This window comes from Microtus oregoni, unplaced genomic scaffold (genome assembly GCF_018167655.1).
Source record: "Microtus oregoni isolate MIOR12 unplaced genomic scaffold, Mior012 000000F_ref0000247, whole genome shotgun sequence".
Classification (NCBI taxonomy): Eukaryota; Metazoa; Chordata; class Mammalia; order Rodentia; family Cricetidae; genus Microtus; species Microtus oregoni.
In genome coordinates this window covers 83,143,593-83,160,693 of record NW_024543059.1, presented here as the reverse complement: position 1 = coordinate 83,160,693, position 17,101 = coordinate 83,143,593, and the positions used below count along the sequence as shown (strand labels likewise).

At 41.6% G+C, this 17,101-nt stretch overlaps 1 pseudogene; it reads right to left on the bottom strand.

Moving 5' to 3' along the window:
- Positions 1-15,020: 15,020 nt before the first annotated feature.
- LOC121432714 lies at positions 15,021-16,732 on the bottom strand (annotated as a pseudogene).
- Positions 16,733-17,101: the final 369 nt, after the last annotated feature.

Sequence of the window (17,101 nt, the reverse complement as noted above, 5' to 3'; positions counted from 1 at the left end):
TGGGTCCCAGCACCATGTCCAATGGCTCCTAATGACTGTAACTCCTGCTTCTGAGAAGCTGACACCTCTGGCCTCCAGGGGCACCTGCACTCACCTGCCCATTCCCACACACATTCACATAGATTAAAATAAAATAATTTTTTTTTAAAAAAATACTTCTTCTCAATGCCTTAAAGTAAAACAAACCAGAACTAACAACCACAAAGCTCTTGCACACACCCAAACTCTTTTGTTGTGATGGGTCTTTCAGTGCTCAGGAAAGAAGGAAATGCAGCTTCCAGAAAAGCTGACATCCATATGTGACCCAAGAGGACATCAGATGTGGGCGAGAGAAGCCCCAGGCCCTAGCTATAAACTTCCCCTATGTTCCTGTGGAAGGAACAGAGAGTAAACGCTGTAGGAAAGTCTCCAGGAAAGACATGGAGTGCACAGGCACTAAATATATAGATCCATTAAAAAGAGACTTGTGGTTCTTGACATAGGAAAAGAAGCAAAAATACATGTATTTATCCTGTGTTGCCTCTGTCCAAGCATGGGAGCGAGTGCACAGCAGCTTCTAAGAGGCAGGTTCTCTACCTTCGCCATGTAGGTTCTGGGGATCCACTCAGGTCATCAGGTTGAGAGGCAAGTGCCTCTACTGGATGAGCCATCTTCCCCACACCAGATTTTAAAAACATAAAATTCCAGAATAACTAAAAAGCAATGAAATAGCATCATAGTACACTCAAAATTAAGACTGTGAAGCAATTTTGCAGACAATAGTAGAGAGTGTGGGGGTGCGCATGCGTGCATGCGTGTGTTTACATATGTGTGCACATGTGTAACTCCAACGTGTTGGGGTTAAAATATTTCCTCTTCTGAAGCAGGAAATCAGCAGATAGTTTGTATACAATCCACAGCTGAGAAATGGCAGATAAGCAAGTACACCAGAGCTGAGGAATAGGAGGTCACTAGGTCAGGGAAACGTGGGAAACTTGAAAGTGGTCACTCCTACCTGAGTCACTAAAGTGTAGTTTTGGTTCAGTTTATCTCCTCATGGATCATGCAGAACTATTTGTTTTAAAAGCTATGTGAATGTTTTACTTTGATAGAAACTAAGTTTTAGGTTGAAAAAGGGAAGCATACGGGGTTGAGGTAGGGACTGGAGAGATGGCTCCGTGGTTAAGGGTCCTGACTGCTCTACCCGGTAGACATGGGTCCCATACCTAGCACCCACATGGCAGCTCATGACTGTCTGTAACTCCAGTTCCAGGGGACCTGACATCCTCACACAGACATACACGCAGGCAAAACACCAATGCATATAAAATAAATAAGTAAATAGTTTTAAAAAAAAGAAAGAAAGGAAACGGGATTAGGTCATAGGGAGCAACGTATGGTTTTAATGCACTGCTGCCTTCTTTGTATTCAGCAGCAGTACTGCTTGTCAGCATGTTTACTGAAGGAAAGTTCAGCAGAGATGGTTGCCCTTCCCATATTGTGCACATGATAAAGATTATTCCTAGAATAGCATACAATACCTTTGATTGGATCAGCATTTTTCAGAATGATACCACATAAAGACTCAACCTAAGGGTGAGACAGAAAATAAAGAACACAGAGAAAAGTGAAAGAGACGTGGGGAAATGAGATACAAAGGAAACAACATCACCTCACTTTGGAATACTATAAACCATCAAATGAAATCTGAAATCCATATCATAATATATGTGGCTGTGTGCAAACACCCTCATAAATGGAAGCTAAGCGTAGTGATTTGTGAATATACAGATTTTAGGTCATACCAGGAAAGAGTAAGGCTTACACATTAAATTATTTTATAACTGTACAAAGAAAGGAACCAGATTTCATCACTATGTAAGCTACCCAGCAGGAAAGTTTTCATGGTTAGTTGAGCTTGCTTTTTTTTTTTTATGTCCTGCATCCAAAGTAAAGGATGTCTTCAGCAATAGATTTTTATCACTTAGTAAGAGGTCCTTCTGTCTATGTGCTGCTTTCATTGGTTAATAAAGAAACTGCCTTGGCCTGTTGATAGGGCAAAACTTAGGTAGGCAAGGAGGAATGAACTGAATGAAGGAGGAATGAAAGGACGGAGTCAGACACTATGGATCCGCGAGAGACAGATGCTGGGAATTTTACCTGGTAAGCCACTGCCACATGGTGATACACAGATTAATAGAAATGAGTTAAATTAATATAAGAAGTAGCCAATAAGAAGCTAGAGCTAATGGGCCAAGCAGTGATTTAATTAATACAGTTTCTGTGTCATTATTTCGGGTCTAAGATAGCTGGGTGGCCAGGACGAACAAGCTGGCTCCCTACAATAGGCAATCAAGAGTAATGGCAGTAGCCTATGTTATTTTGTATGATTCTGGCTTCTGGAGGAAAAAAAGACATCAATGGTTTCACCCAGCACTGGACTCAGCATGAGACCGTGCTGACTTGCATGACAAGATGATCCTATGGGTGCCATAGTGTCATGAATGATGTGGTTGTTACCAACTACTTTCTGATGGGTTATAGCCTGTTTCACAAGAGGGATGTCATTCCCAGGACTGTAAGCATAGTCAAACATTATGGGAAAGATTATGGGCTCTAACAGGAAACTTGCTATTGTTTTGCTAACTGGTCGTGCTCTCAAACAGCTTTTAAATATTTAAGTTTATACCCATAGATTTGTGTTCTCTCAACTTGGCTCAGGGAACCTTCCTTTTGTCATGGATAACAGTTACTGTAGAGGCTAGTAACTGGTCAAAGTGTCAAAATACTTAACTGAGTATGCTTAGCTATAATTAAATCATCTATAGCAACCTCTGGTAATCCAAGGCTCAGCGAGCATCACACAATGCAGGATAGAAAGAATGTAGGAGCTGACAAATGAGGAGAGCTGTGAAATCCAAATTTCTGGCTATGACCAAGGCTATTATACATACTAACTCACAGCAGTTGTTATTACCTACATAAGACCAATATTAGGTCAAAAGCAGTCAGAACTCCAGCATGGCTTGGGAAAGGACCCTCAAGATTCCACTCTAGAAATGAGGAACTATTGAAAGGTGATGACTGATGGTAAGAGTCACTTTTGTTTGGGACGTGACCCCCACATTCATTCTCATATGGGTATCACTAATTGAATTCAGAAAGCTGTTAATAACAGCAACAACAAGGGAAGATATGAAATTGGGAGTAACAAAAGATGGCACCTTAGTGGGAGTTGGATGGAGATAGTGTAGGATGGATATGATCAAAATATCTTGACTACATGGAAGAAATTTTCATAGACTAAGTAACAAATATTACCCAAAAAAGGAACATTGCAAACAGAAGTAGTTAGCTTCTTAAAAATCTCTCACTATTTCTAGCTTGCAAAGTAGTTTGACTCTTTAGTGATAGAAAGGATGAAATGAGAAATGAGGGTTGAAAATATTTCCAATGTGGTTGTCCTTAATTGATTCGTAATTAATGTCTCTGATGAAGCACTGTTCCTCCAGTCTATGTTTTTCTCACCCCATGCCTATTTTTAACTATAGGAATTTTAAAAAGTTAAGAAAAGAAAGGGAATGCAATTTTGTTCTTATTGAATATTTCCAATAAATAATTGTAACTGGATTTTCAAGTGATAGATGACTTATACTACAAAAGTAAAATAAGTGACACAAAACATTGAAAGGACCGCACCGTGAGCATACACACAAAATCTTTCATTTAGATTAAAACAATACTTCAGTTACCTGTTTTCAATTCCTGTACTGATATTTTGTTTGTGTTTTAACAAATAAAGCTTGCCTGAAAATCAAAGTGCCCAGCTAAACCACTAGAGGCTAGGGAGTGGTGGCACACACCTTTAATCCCAGACTTTGGAGACAGAGGCAGGGTGATCTTTGTTAGTTCAAGACCACCCTGGGCTATACAAGTTTGACTCTGTCTAAAGGAGAAACAGAGGTCACACAAAGGTGATCCCAGCACTCGGGATCCCACACCTTTAATCCCAGCACTAGGGAGGTGGGGACAGGAGTGTTATGGCTGCACAGAGAGAAGAATATAAGGCCAGAGGAGTCAGGAGCTCAGCACAGCCTGAGGTTTGGTGGAGTCAGATGGAGTCTGGAGATGCAGTCTGAGGACAAGATCACCCCTTTGGTTTGAGCATTGGTAGAGGTAAAAGAACTCTCTAGTGGCTGGCCTCTCTGCTTCTCTGTTCTTCCGCATTAACCCCTATATCTGAATATGGGTTTTTATTATTCAGACCAACTAGAATTCATGATACAAATTCCCCAGACACATCATGGAAGAAGAGAATAGATTTCTACAAGTTGTCCTCTGACTTCTACATGTGTTCTGTGACATCTCCCAAATAAATAAATACATGTAAAAACAGAACTACATAAAATATTAGGGCAGCAAGACAGCAAAGTAGAAAAAGATGCTTGTCAGCACGCCTAATACATTACTTTTCTGTTGCTGTGATAAAAATAGCACAAACAAAAGGAGATACTTTAGATATTATAGGAAAAGTTTATTTTGCCTTCCAGTTCCAGAGAGGCATCCATAATGGTGTGGGAGGCAAGACAGTAGGCAGTTGAAACAGGAAGGTGAGAGATCACATCTTCAACAGCAAGCACAAAGTAAAAAGGGTGAATTATATAAGTGGTGAAGACTATAAACTTTTCATCCCCAGCCCTGAAAAAATGGAGGGAGACAATTGACTCCTTCGAGTTGTCCTCTGAAACCACACATGTGCTATACTATGCACATTCACATGTGTACAAACACACATACACACACGCACACACACACACACACACACATAAATACATTTCATTAAAAAATAAAATAACTGCTATGTTAAGTGCTTGACATACCAGGAGATTCGTGCCTTTATAACAATTCCCATAAAGAAAACATGAGACACTGACCTTAAGCAATTAAAGTGTTAGATCTTGTTAATGAAATTAATGTACTCAACTAAGGGCACCATAGTCCCATTGGCATCTACTCAGATTTTGCTAACTGTTTGTCTTGAATTAGAATAAGCATTAAGAAAGCGAATACTATTTATGTAAAGATGAATGTGGAAAGTATTGTGATGGGCAGATTTACTTTCATTCTCTCCTTCCCTTAAGGAGTAGCCAACAATTTGGATGCATTTGACCTTCTTTTCTAGCTCTGGGATAAGCTAATCAAGGTAATGTTTCCCAGCTACCATGATAGCTCCGGCAAGACCCAAAGTCAAACTAAGCTGAAGCAGAGATCGCTTCAGAGGAAAATCAGTAACCCTGAAATTTATGCTTGATGATGGTGCAAATGCATTCATTGGGAACTTGGGCTCTGATGGACACCAGTAACCACAGAGAACACGGGAAACTTACCTAAGTGTAAAGCCTGCAGAAAGGAAGAAAACAGTGCTATGCCTTAGGCACCTGTTCTTCCTAAGAACTGAGGGGATCATTTTAGGATGCATGGCCTTCTCACTTCTCTGCTTAGACTCCTCCGAGGTGAAACCTTCCTTCCTGTGGGTACAAACTAATATCCTAACAGAGGTTTAGAAGCCAGTATGCACTGCTCCGCTGTCCTCTCTCTGACCTCATTCCTCTCTTGTTTGTTCATTCCTGACCAGAGCATCAGCCTCCTCTATGGTCCCTGATGTGGTTGGCATGCAAGAGCCCATCTCCTTTTACGGTTTTAGTATAAGCTGTTCTGTTCTTCTTCAGTATTTCTTGTCTCCCTGACAGATAATGCCTTCATTTCTCAGTCTTTATTCACCCCCCAACCCCTGCCATCTGAGAGGGTTACCCAAATCATGTTATCAGGATCCCATGCTGGCCTTTGTTCAACTCCCTTGTCCTCCTTATGTTTCTATCAAAAGAATTCAGATGAGACACAGAGCATAGAGTAAAAGATAGAGGTTATTTTTAGTAAAGTGGGGCATGAGAGTGGGCAAAGGCCCAAGAGACCATTGCATCAACCTACATTTTTAGGGTAGGCTTTAAACGTTTTCCTCAAGTCTCCAGCACATAGAGCTTTCCTGAAACTGTTTTCCTGCCCAGGTGATTGACAGGACCTTGTGAATTAACTCTTAAGGGGAGGGACAAATGGTATGGGTTTTTTGTTGTTGTTCATTACCAGAAAGCATCGAGCTAGATAGAAATTTTATATTCTTTGGGGGTAATTTAGAACTTGCCATGTTTCTGAGAAACATGAGATGTTATTCAGAATCTCTTCTTTGACTAGTAATCAAAGTCCTGCAATTTCAGTTTCAGGTTTTATCAGCTGCTAATGACGATGGACCTTTTAACCTGTAATATCTGATTAGCTACCTAATAGCCACCTGTAAATATACTGCCCTTGTAGTATTGACTTTCTCAAAGCGCATGTTAATATTAGAGCATGCTATATAGTAATTTTTTAAAAAATATCCATTGCTTGGTTTCTGCCTCCCTCCCCAGGAATGTAAGACACCTGGTGAATGGTAGCTGTTTCCTACACCTTGAGAGAGGCACGAAGGAATAATGCCACTGCTAGCTCACGTATTCTCTGAACACTGAATCTGGTGGGAGTCAAAATAATTCTTTTACACCTCACGTGTTTGCGTCAGAATATGTTTTTAGACATTTGAAAGTCAACTCTGTATTAAAATAATGAAGAATGAACCATCCACGACCTCCGGAGAAGGTTGGAAGGAGTTAGAGATGTTTACCCTGGGGAAAACCAGAGAAGAACACAACACTTATCTTCAAACAAAGGGCGGCAATATACAAAAGGGGGAATTGGGCATATCATAGCTTTTGTTCGACAGAGCAGAGTGGATTAAAGTTATAGAAAGGCAAATTTCAGCTCAGCATAAAAACTAACTTCTAACAATGAAGCTGCCTCACACTGGAATGAACTGCCTCCCGCTTTAGTCAACTCTGCTGTCGTGGTGCACAAGCAGGAGCTGAGTGTGTCTGTCATTGAGGGCAGAAGGCACCCCTACGCTGGGCAAAGGCTTGGCCGGACCTGGTGATTTCTACTCTAGAATGTGTCATAATGCGTTTCAGTGTGGACTCTGTGGGCTCTCCATAAACAAAACCTTTCTCTATGCCGTATCCTTCCTAGATCCTAAACCCTCTTCGCACAGAGTGGCTTCCAGTGCTTGCACTCTGTGAGCAGAATCCTCTTAGCCATAGCTGACTCGATCATGAAACAGGCAGCTTGTCTAGTCATAGATTACAGCTTACAAATTCAGAGAGAAAGACTCCAGTGCTCTGGCTGTAGGCATCCTAACACAGGAGTAGTGAACAGCCATTTTCTAATTTATGCTGAGAGGCAGATACTTCTTCAGAAGCAAAAGAATGAAGCCAGTGTAGAGAGATGAGAACACGGTAGAAGGGACCTGAGGGACAGAGGATACTTGGGCTCTGGATTGTCACACCTTAATTCTGGGACTAGCCAAGGCCCATCTAATACTGGTACCTTGAGTTTTTGTTTTCTTCTTCCTTCCCTGCCTCTCTGCACCCAGCATTTTTCTCGCTCTCGGTTCACCTCCTTCTATTTTTTTTTTAAAAAAAGCTAACCAATTACTTCTGTTAGGTACAGTGTAAGAGTCTTAAGCCATAAACATTTTATTTTGATTTTCACCTCTCCTCATTTGTATTTAATTGACTGAATCCACAAAAATCTTCCATCATTTACATAAAAATAGAAAAACTATGGTCCTTTCTCTGCACTAATTGGAATGAGAGACTATAAATTGTAAAATAAGTTACATAACATCTCTCAAAATGTATCACTGGCTTGCCCATCATCACCGTGTACCCAAATGCAAAGTCCTACAATTACATGTTTTGGGATATCATCAATGTGCCATGCACTCTCATTTTTCCTAAGGCAGTTGTTACATCCTACTCACTTGGAGGGGTGGCATTTGTTCATTGTTGTTGGTCCTCCCCGTTCCCTGGCCCTTTCCTCTTTCCGGGTTTAGGTGCTGGTAGTAGTGGTGTGGTTGTGGTCAAACAGGTGTTAGGGATCAGAGACTTTTTAAGTCACCTGTGGTATTGCGAGTCTTTAGCCTCAGCGTTTGGGTGGGGCTCTGTGAGCCTGATTGACATTCCAAGTTCCAAGACTGTCAGGGCTTCATAGTGAGGCCCAGTCAGCAACACAACTGGACTTCTCAATTAGTGTCCAAAGTAATGGGTTTCATCGTGGCATTTTCACGTATGCTTCCTTCTCGTCATTAGTTCACCTCCCCACTCCCTTCTCTCTGACCTCGCTAACTGCTTTCTGCTAATCCCTCTCCCCCCTCACACAGCCCCTCTTCTGAGCTCATCCAGTCACATGGACTTTATCCCCACTCTCACCCACATAGGAGTTTTTCTTCTGCCCATCGTCCCCTTTCTAGCTGTCTCTAAAGAAAGATTTACTATCTATTTACCTTTTCTTATGCGTGTCCGTGTAAGAGTATTTGTACATACGTGCAGGAGCCCATGGAGACCAGAAGAGGACATTTACTTCCCTGGAACTGAAGTTACAGACAACTGTGGCTCCATTCCATCCAGTAGGGACTTGTTCTGAACAAAAAAGTGAACCCAGCACAAGCATGCATGTATGGTGAATTCTAATTGGTCTTAATAATAATAATAATAAAATCCAGAGTCAGACATCAGGGTGAAAGATCAGGGAAATGAAAGATCCAGCCACTAGAGAGACTTTTTACCTCTGCCGAATCCTCAGACCCAAAGGGGTCAAGACCCTGTCTCAACGAATCTTTCTCAGACTGAAACCTCAGACTGAGTGCTTTGAGCTCCTCTCTCCTCCTGCCTTATATTCCTCTCTCTGCCCAGCCATATCACTCCTGTCTTCACCTCCCTAGTGCTGGGATTAAAGGTTGTGGTTCCCAAGTACTTTAATCCTAGAACTAAAGCTACCACCTATCACCGACTGGATCAATCTCCTGGCCTTGAACTCACAGAGACCCGCCTGCCTCTGTCTCCTGAGTGCTGGGATTAAAGGTGTGTGTTACCACTGCCTGGCCTCTATGGCTAACTAGTGGCTTAGCTCAGCACTCTGATCTTCAGACAAGCTTTATTTGTTAGATGACAAACGAAATATCACTATGCATATATGCATTCTTTCTTCTTTCTTTCTGATTTTGGGTGTAATGTGATCAGCTCCTTCATGCTATGCCCATGGTGAGTTCCCACTCTGGCGGACAGTAACACATACCAGCGAGCCAAAATAAACCCTTTCTCCACTAAGAAGCTTCTGTCAGGCTGTGTCCTCATAACAACAAGATATGAAACTCTTCACTCTGGTGATTTTTTTCTTTTGCTTCCTGTGCTAAGTATCTGATTTAATGTAATACCACTTACTGCTATTTGAGGTTATTTCTACCCTTGAAAGGAAGTTTTTGCCTACGCCTATATCTTAAAGATTTTTTTACCTGGCAATTTTTTTTTCTCCAGCAATTTCAACATTGCTGTTCTTATATTAATGTCTTTGAATCACTTTGAATCGATTTTCGTGCACATTGAGAAACGTGCATCTGTGAGTATATCCAATTTCCCCAGCTCTACTTTATCAAACAGGCTGACTTGTTTCTAATGTGTGTTCTTGACACCTTGGTCACAAAATAGATGGCTGTAGCTGTGTGGGTTTATTTCCTCTATTCTATTCCATTGGTCTAGTCATCTGTGTTTGTTCTGGAAGTATGCTGGATTTGTCAATATAACTCTGGAGTATAGTCCGATATTATGATAGCTCTAGCGGTCTTCTTTTTGCTTAGCCCTGTTTTGGATATTTGGAGTCCTGTGTGTTTGCCCACAAATTTTATCACTTTTTCCTAATTCTGTGAGGAATTAATTGGAATGTGTGTATGAGGGGTTGCATTTAATCTGTACACATCTTTCAATAACATAGCCATTTCCATGATATTAATCTTTCCAACCCCTGAGCTTGGGAGACCTTTTTGTTTTCTAGTATCTTCATCAATTTATTTTTTCAGTGTCTTCAAATTGTCATTGATAGAGTTCTTTCACTTTGCACGTTAGTTAGGCTTATTTCAAGGTATTTTTTAAAAGCTACTGTTAGTGGAGTGCTTTTTTCTGCTTTCGTAACAAGTTCAATATTGATATGTAGCAGAGTTATTGTCTTATACATTGGTTTTGTAGACATTATAAGAATTTAGAGTTTTATAATGGAGTGATTAGGACCTTTCAGGTATAGAAAGAATTATGTCATCTACATAGGGATATTTTCCTGTCCCTATTTGTATTTCTTTAATTCGTTTATTATTTCAGCTAAGACATTGGGCATTATGCCAACTAAAAGTGAAGAGAGGAGGCATCCAAATATTGTTCTAAATTTGAAAAAAAAATGCTCTTAGTTTTCCTGCATTTAGTATAGTGTTGCCTATTATATGGCTTGTTGTGTGTAGCCTTTATTCTGTTGAGGTTTATTCTTTCTAACCCGAACTTCTTTAGGCTATTTTTCATGATGGGATTTTGAGTTCTGTCAAATGCCTGTCTGAGTCTATTGAAGTGACTATATGATTTCTGTCCTTCAGCCTATTTATATGTTGCATAATATTTAATGATTTGTGTATGCTGAAGCAAACTTGCATCCTTGGGGTTATACCTGCAAGGTCATGTTGCATGATCGTCTGTGTTCTTAACTTCAGTTGCAAGAATTTTGTTGAGAACATTCTCATTTGTGTTCACTGAGGGAATTGGCACGTTGTTTGCTTTTTGTTGTTGTGTCTACGTCAGCTTTGTTATCTGACTATTGCTGGCTTTACAGAATGAGTTTGTAAGTGTTTCATCCCTTTCTATTTGTTAGAACAGTTGGAGGAAGTATTGGCATTACTCCTTCAAAATTTGATTTTTCCTTAAAAGTTTGCTAGAATTCAGTAGTGAATCCATCCAGCCTTCAGATTGTCTTTACAGAGACTTTTAATCACTTAAGATTGCTGGCTATGGGTCTGGTTGTGTTGCGGCTGTTTTCTTTTTTTTTTTTTTTTTTTTTTTTTGGTTTTTCGAGACAGGGTTTCTCTGTGGCTTTGGAGCCTGTCCTGGAACTAGCTCTCTAGACCAGGTTGGTCTCGAACTCACAGAGATCCGCCTACCTCTGCCTCCCGAGTGCTGGGATTAAAGGCGTGCGCCACCATCGCCCGGCCATGTGTAGCCCAGGCTGCCCTCGAACTCGTGATCCTCCTGCCTCTGCCTCCTTCAGCAAATCCTACCGGCTTGCGCCACCACACTTCTGTAGACCGCATGGAGTTAGAATGGTAAGTGGTGCTGCCCTCAGGAAGTGGAGCCTCACCGGAAGAAGTGGGCCGCTGCCCCCAGGCTTTGAAGCTTTATAGCTGAATTCCACCTTCTGACTCTTCTTTGAGTGTGGATGTAGAGTGACTAGCCAGCTTCCTGCTCCTGCCACCCGCCAAGCTTTCTCTACCTGTTTATCTATGCCTTCCCATCCATGCTTGGCATAGCCCTAGGAACTGCGAGCCAAAATAAACCCTTTCCTGTTAAGTTGCTTAGGTCAGGGTATTTTATCACAACTAGAAAAGAGGTGAGGATATTTTATCACAACTAGAAGAGAGGAGCTAAAACACATTTCACACACAAACCATGATGCCCATTTAAAAAAAAAAGTTAAAATCAAATTACCTTTAAAATTCCACAACATTTAGATTTTATAATAATTTAGGATTTCTGAGGCAGAACTGGACTTAAATAAAATTTAATTTTTGCCACATTGCTTACAGTTATTACAATTTATTTCTAAACAGTGTATTCAGCACAGCGCAGAACAGAAACTGTTTCTAAGTACTTTCAACAACTTCAAGTACTTCACAAGTAGGGAATTTAAATACAATTGATATACTAATTATGATTAATTTATGAATAATTATTATCTATCCATTAAATCATCCCCCTAAGAATTTGTATTCATTAATATGTTGTTTGTTAGCTATAAGAGTTTAAGTTACTTAAGACTTAACTGATGAAGCTGAAATTATGAACTATTTTCTGCCTTTTATCTTTGTCAAATGCACTCGGGCATTTTTCTTTTTTCTTCTCAATGATGGGTGGATATTGGATCCAGAGTGTCTCTGAAAGGTTGGAAGTTTGGTCTCCAGGGTGCAGCACTTGGGAGGTGATTGAAGTAGGGTCTCAGGCAAGGTCATTAAGTCCTCGGGCGTGCCCTTCACGGGCTAGGAAGAATGGGGTCCTTTCTTCCTTCTCTCCTCTCTAGCCATCACGAGCTAAACATGTTTGTATCACCACATATCTCTTTTTTTTTCTTTTTTTTTTATTGAGAAAAGGAGAAAAAAAAAAACAAGTTTCCACCTCCTCCCAGCCTCCCATTTCCCTCCCCCTCCTCCCCCCCTACGCCCCCTCCTCCCACCCTTCTCCCCCTCCCCCCACTCCTTTCCCCCTACCTCTCCAGTCCAAAGAGCAGTCAGGGTTTTCTGCCCTGTGGTAAGACCTAGGACCTCCCACCTCCGTCCATATGTAGGAAGGTGAACATCCAAACTGGCTGGGCTCCCACAAAGCCATCACATTATGTAGGATCAAACCCCCGTGCCATTGTCCTTTGCGTCTCATCAGCCCTCATAGTTCGCCATGTTCAGAGAGTCCAGTTTTATCCCATGCTTTTTCAGTCACAGTCCAGCTGGTCTTGGTGAGCTCTCAATAGATCAGCTCCACTGTCTCAGTGGGTGATGGATGGAGATAGAGACAGAGACCCACACTGGAGCACTGGACTGAGCTCCCAAAATCCCAATGAGGAGCAGAAGGAGGGAGAACATGAGCAAAGAAGTCGGGACCACGAGGGATGCACCACATATCTCTTAAATGTTTTGCCTTTCCATTGCCCCAAAGCTGCCGAACCAAGCAATCCTGCATCAAAGCAAGCATTTCTTCCACCTAATTTGTTTAGTTTGGGTACTTATCAGAGTAACAGAAATTTGAATCACATTGCAGTTACCTTAACCTGTTCAGTTAATCCACTCTTTCATCACCCAATGCCACCAAGTGTGCTGATAACACCCATTCACAGATACAAGTGATAAGTCTTGAAGTTATAATTGCTCACAAAAGCACAGCTGAGTTCCTCTGTAACCTCTCATAGGTTCCCAGATCCCCAAAACTCTAAACTATGCCCAACACATTTTTCCTTCAGTCACAGTTTGGAACTGTTTCTTTAAAAGAGAAAAATATGGTGGCCCTGCTTTGTTGACATCCTGAGCACACATTTAGCTTAATTCCTGGTTAGTCCAGCCTTCCTATAATAGCGACAGACTTGATGAGCCTTCTCCAGACAATGTCCTGGGCCCACCAACAGAGACCTGACAGCCAGCCTGTGCCTGTAAGGGCTAATGCCTGGATCTGTGAACAGAGGGTCGTTATGAGTGTGGCTTTCTCGCCTAGTCCAGTGCCAACAGTCTGTAGTGGCTCAAAACGCACGAATCGTTCTGCTCATACAGCTTTCTCAGAAAGTGCTCAAATGCACTCGCAGTGCTCTGCCGTTTGAAAATGTCATGGCCGTGTTATATGAAAATGAAAGTACTGAGCTGTGCTTCAAGTTGTTTATTTAGAAGCAATAGAAGGTCAGGGATCCAGTCACTTTCTCTTCAGCTGCTCTTAGAAAAGGTAGCGGATGCCCTTGAGAAAGATGACTCGAAATGGTGTCTATCAAGTAAGCATCCTTGGGGGTATGAGGCCTATGTAAGGAGGTCAGGAGACACAGAGCGGAATCTTTGAATTGTGTCAACACAAAGCTGCAGGGGGCAGGGCATCATCCTAATTTTGAAGTACACTGCATGTGAAGCATCACTGCCTGGGCCTGGGGGCTCTTTTCCATCTGATCAACCCTGGCTACAGTTTGTGGGTCTGTCTCCTGCATCTTTACACTTGGTCCTGATGTACAAGTGAAGTTCAGTCTCTTGTCTATTTACACAAATAAAGCAATATTCTCTAGGTATTTGTGAGGCTGTCTTCTGTGTGTGTGTGTGTGTGTGTGTGTGTGTGTGTGTGTGTGTGTGTGTGTATGTATGTATGTGTGTGTGTGTGTGTGCAGGTGCCTGTGCTTGCATGCACACCCAAAGAGACCAGAGGAGAAGGATGTTGGGTGTCACGATCTGTCACTCTTCCTTTTGTCCTTTGTAGACAGGACATTGATCCTGGAGCTTGCTGATATTTCAGCAAGGCTGGCTGGCCATCGAGTCCTGGTGATCTTTTTTTTTCTTTCAAAATTCATTTCATTGCTATTTATTTCATAATAACATGAGGTACTTCAAAGGGCACATGTTTTGTAGAAATTGAGCACACAACTTCGCATTTACTCGTTTGTACGCATCACACATGAACACTAACAGAAAGACATAGGCTTGGAAAAAAGGGAATATGCATGTACATATATAATTTCCTTAAAAAGTTTCTCAATTAAAAAGTGATAAAGTCATATCTACTAAAAACCTTCACTCTTCATTTCCATACGTAAATATAAATATCAAATTTAGTTACATATCAGCATCAGATTAAAGTACACCACAGACAGTGTAAGAATTAGTACAGTATGTAACAGAGATTGACAATATATCTGTATACAAAACATGCTCCTCTAACATCGAGCTATTATTATGATACTAAGGTGTGAACTTCCAGTGTAACACGGACCTCTTGGTGGGCGAGTCTATGGAATTTACAGAAATATTCCCCCAGGGAGATCAAAAGAGGATTCCCTTTCTGTGGCATCTATTAGAATGTAATTACTCCTGTAAAAAGGAGAAGTGACTCTGGAAACTTGGAGTAAACATGACTTCAATCGCCTTCCAAGGTTCCCAACTCTCCTGAACCTTCATGGTCATCACTGCGGTTGGAAAGAAAGAAGTCACCACTAGAACTCCATGACTTGCCCCTATCCAACTCCAAACTTGACAAGGGACTAATATGAAGGCATACCAGCATTCTTAATTGTCAACACAATAGTTTTTTTCAAGTCAACATGTGCAAAGTAGCGGTGACTGTCCATTTAAAAAACATTTAGTACATCTCAGAGTGTTTGATTTTCCTCAGCAACTGCTGTCTCTCCTTTCCATCAGGAGCTTGTACTTATCTGTCTGCAGCGTGCGAATGTACTTGGTGGCCTTTTTCAGGATGACCATTTTCTCATTGTGCACCAGCTCAGGCACAAGGTCCCTGAGGATCAGGAAGCTGGAGCACATACTGTCGTGGCGTTGGCGCTCCATCATGTTGTGGATGCGGCGACGCTCAATGTTTTCCAAGTCTGAGTTGTGGGGACCCAGTCTTGTAGGCTTCAGCGGGAGAACACACTTGAGGGGCCCTAGTGAAGCCTCACTCTTGAGCTTCTTGTGATGCGGCAAGTCCTCGCTGTGCACAGGGGGTTACGGTGGCTCAGCGGAGTTGTGCAGCTCATGAATCAGCTCGCTGGACTGTGCGCGCCTGGTGGTCCTATTATCTATGCATCTTTCGTTCAGTGCTGGAGGTGCCAAGCCACACACTGTGTTTTTATATGAATGCAAAGGATCTGAACTCAGGTCTTGCTTGCACTGCAAGCACTATTATCCACTGAAGTCTCTTTGTGACACCCTGGCCTCATACTCTTAAAGATGACAATGAAGAGGTCTTTGGAGCAGTGTTTGACTTCTGCAGTCTTTTTCTCCCCTCTGTCTTCCTGATTTGTACGCCCTCTCCTTTCCCAATTGAACAAAATAGAATTTCTCACCTTTCTTTTGCAAATCATTTTAGTGAGACATGGTTTGGGGAGCTTTTAGAATCCACTCCAAGAAATAATACTTTCAAATAATACTGTACCTTGCTTCTTTTGTGAGGACCTCTCATAGGTAACATTCCTTTACATTATGGTAATATTACAAACAAGCTTTTTGAAAAAAAAAAGTTTTCTTTTTTCTTTTTTGATATGACGAAAATATTGATTTTGATAACCTCAAGAAGCTTTGACTGCTGCCCACGGAAACTCTGAAACTCCGTGCTCCCACCTCGATCAGCACAAACCCCAACCAGGCTTCTCCTGGTAGTCTTCCTTCCTACGCTTAGACACGTGTGTGTCACTAGTGAAAAGTATCCCAGCCTAGGGCTGCTCCACCAGAACATTATATTTCCAAACCTTCAACTAGATAATAACACTTGTCGTAATCGTTTCTCTTACTAACACTTTGATCTGCACTGAGCCCCCCCCCCCAAACCTGCTTACATCTTAGTAATGTATCTGCTCCCACGCAGAGCACTCAGATCGAATATATAACTGTGAGGTGAACCTTTCTCAGCTAGCAGACCTCATGCTGATCAGTGCACACAAGCCTTTGGCTCTCGTCTTGAGGGTGAAGAGCTTTTATTTCCTTGATGATGTGCCCATCTGTGCTGTGTTCTCCTTTTCATCAATACCCCTCATTATACACTGCCCCTTGTTGGGGGGGCAGACATGATCACCTATTTATTTATTTGCTATAGTAACTTTTGGATCGTTAAAGTCATCATTATCTAAATGAGCTCCATCTTCCATTCTATGTAAAATCTAGAACTCTTTATAGGATGACGTGTTTTAGAATCCTTTGATGGCTCTCTTTGACTAGAGATGAAGTCTAATCTTGTTAGCACGGGATGAAACCTTCATAACGGTAAGTCTCATTCCCAGGTACTCCAGCCTTCCACTTTATGGCACTGATACTAGCACCATCCACACCATCTCTTGCTTCAGTGCCCTTATCTAACATCTTCTAGCTTTCCCATGCTCAACTATGCCACATCATGTTACACTACCCTTCACCTAACTAATATCTGCCTGCTTCACTTCTACACAAAAGCCTTTCCCTTTGGGCTATGGTAGTATCCCTTGGCTCTCCACCATCCATTCTCATCGACAATGTTCTAATTACCTCCCTAAGTCTGTGTTTCAGGTCCTTCACTGATACACACTTTGTAGTATCTCAAGGGTGGAAACTTTATTGCATTCACCTTGATAAACCAATCCCTTTACTTGTACTATAGTGCTGAAATATATTTAACCAAGTTACACAAAACAATTCATCATTTCCTCTGTATACCTTATCTTTAAATTTGATGATCCATTGGAAAGAAGATTG